At 53.7% G+C, this 2,500-nt stretch overlaps 1 pseudogene; it reads left to right on the top strand.

Moving 5' to 3' along the window:
• Positions 1 to 2,500, top strand: part of LOC143154450 (large subunit ribosomal RNA) — an 8,895-nt pseudogene that overhangs the window by 2,443 nt on the left and 3,952 nt on the right.

The raw sequence follows: 2,500 nt of genomic DNA, 5'->3' as shown, positions 1-2,500 counted from the left end.
CCTGGGCGAGGTGAACGGTATCATTACTGTTACCGGGATCCGATCTCGGTCCCGTGCCTTGGCCTCTCACGGATCTTCCTTGCTGCGGAGCTTCTGTGGCGTTTGACGTCGCGGTCGTTTCTTCGGCCGTCATTCAACACTCAGCTCAGAACTGGCACGGACTAGGGGAATCCGACTGTCTAATTAAAACAAAGCATTGCGATGGCCCCCAAGAGTGTTGACGCAATGTGATTTCTGCCCAGTGCTCTGAATGTCAACGTGAAGAAATTCAAAAAAGCGCGGGTAAACGGCGGGAGTAACTATGACTCTCTTAAGGCAGGGACAGTGGCAGTGTACTGTGGTAGTGGGTACACTGAAGGGCACACTGTATGGGGAGCGGCGACCCCACCTTCCCGAGCTAAGAAAGCCCTCATAATAGGCTGTAGAGGCCGGCGACTTGTCTAAGTGGGATGATCGGTGGGGAGCTAACTTGTTAGCTCCCGCGGCTTGTAACCGGGAATTGCCAGTTTGGGTCGTTGACCAGTGGATGGTACGACCAGCGTGCTAGGCCTTCGGGTCTATACCCAGGGCGTCCAACGAGTGGAGCGGGCTCGCTCGTTGGGTAGCGTTCTGGGAAGAAGGGACGTGCGTCCGTCCTGGCGTTACGACGTCCAGGCGGGTGGGCTGGCAAGGACCGTTAGGTCTCCTTTGGAGACCGAGTGGCGTGGAACCCACGTTGCCAGCTGATCATTTTCGCTGGGCAAGAACGACCATCAGCCTCTACAGTAACCTGCACCGGTGCGCTTCGGCGTACTCCAGGCACTAGTTGTTCCCACTAGTGAGGCGCAACGCTCAGTGCTAAGCCGTTGGCTGGGCATGAGCGGTCGCCAAGGTATTAGGATTGTCCGTTCGGCGGCTTGAGGATGGCCTCAGCCGGAGAAAAGGTACTATGTGCCTATGGAGGAATGAAACCTCAGAAGGGGTGAATTGAGAAGTATATTGGTAGCGAGTAAAATATAATAGTGCGTGGAGTTCCCTTTGGGATAATGGCTGGCGGCTGCTTTTAGCAGCCGTTTAGCTATATACAATGAACCCCGACGAAGTTCACAATGCGGATGAGGAGGATCGGCGGGGGTGGTCTCCTGACCGTCGACGGACATTAGGTGGCACTTGGTGACGAAATGGCAAAGTCCCCGGTACATGATTGGCTATGGTTTTGGATTTGGCGAACCCGGAATTATAATTTCAGTTATGAAATGTTTGATACGAATGGAGCCTCGGACACGGGGGCCCCCGGCCCTGGGGTCCCCGTGGCGGACTTGTCCGCTGCTGGTGGGAGGGCCAATGATGACGACGTATGCTATGACACGGAACATGAACTGATTAACGTGATGGATCTACCTCTCGATGGGCAGATTAAATGTAGAGCGTGTGTCTCTCATGAGAGATGGTTCCTACAGGAGAAAAGCTGGAGTGAACATATGACTAAGCAGCACCCACGAATAAAAGTGCTTTGGAGGTGTGCACGCTGTGGCAAATCGTTCCAAAAACTACACGGCTGCAGGTGCCACCTCCCAAAATGTGCCGGCGCCAGTCAAGAAAATCGACTGGGCGGCCATGTTTGCTCCTCCTGTGGGTTCTCTTGCAGCTCTCAGAGAGGGCTGTCGCAACATGAGAGACACGCGCACACGGTGGTGCGAAACATGAAAAGGGTACAAGCAGCCAACCCTACCCGTCCAAACAATAGAGCCTCGGTTTGGACGGAAGCAGAAGTTCGGGAATTAGTCCGACTAGATGGAATCTATCGCTCGGATAGGTTCCCGAACGTTAAAATACACCAGCACCTGCCGGGTAAAACGTTGAGACAAATAAGTGATAAAAGGAGGCGACTGCCTGTCGAGAGCGTGGAAGCGGTTGTCGAGGAGGAGCCCGAGGAAACTGACTCGGACTCCTATGAATCGGCAACCGAAGAAATAGCACAAGAGGAGGCCCCTTTGGGAGGTGGTGAAGAGAACTGGCAAACCGCTCTCAAGGGGGCAATCATGGCCGACTCGCTCGATACGGATCACGAGTTCTTCGAAATAGAGCGGAGAATAATGGAGTCGGCCATAGGAGGTCAAATGGACCAATCTGAGGCCGAGAGTATCCTGGGCAGTTTCATTGAAATATTAAAAGACGGGGAAAGCGAACAGTCGGAAACCAGGCAGAAAGGACCGACAAACCAAAACCAGCAAAAGGAAAGCGATCGTACCCGTCGGAATAAGCATAAATTTTCTCGGTACCAAGAACTATACAATAAGTGCCCAGGCAAATTAGTAGATATGGCGGTCACGGGATGTGTTGTTGAGGCTGGGGGGCAGGCAGAGCTCCCTGATAGAGCTAGCATCAAGCAGCTCTATGAGGACCTGTGGGGGAAGGTGGGACCCACCACAGGCCTACCACAGCTCGGAAGGAGCCCGAGCCCACTTTCCTCGATGAAGGAAATGTGGAGACCCGTCACTATCGTCGAAGTGGTGGATAA

Source organism: Ptiloglossa arizonensis, unplaced genomic scaffold (assembly GCF_051014685.1).
Source record: "Ptiloglossa arizonensis isolate GNS036 unplaced genomic scaffold, iyPtiAriz1_principal scaffold0023, whole genome shotgun sequence".
NCBI lineage: Eukaryota > Metazoa > Arthropoda > Insecta > Hymenoptera > Colletidae > Ptiloglossa > Ptiloglossa arizonensis.
This window is presented reverse-complemented; position numbering and strand designations above follow the sequence as displayed.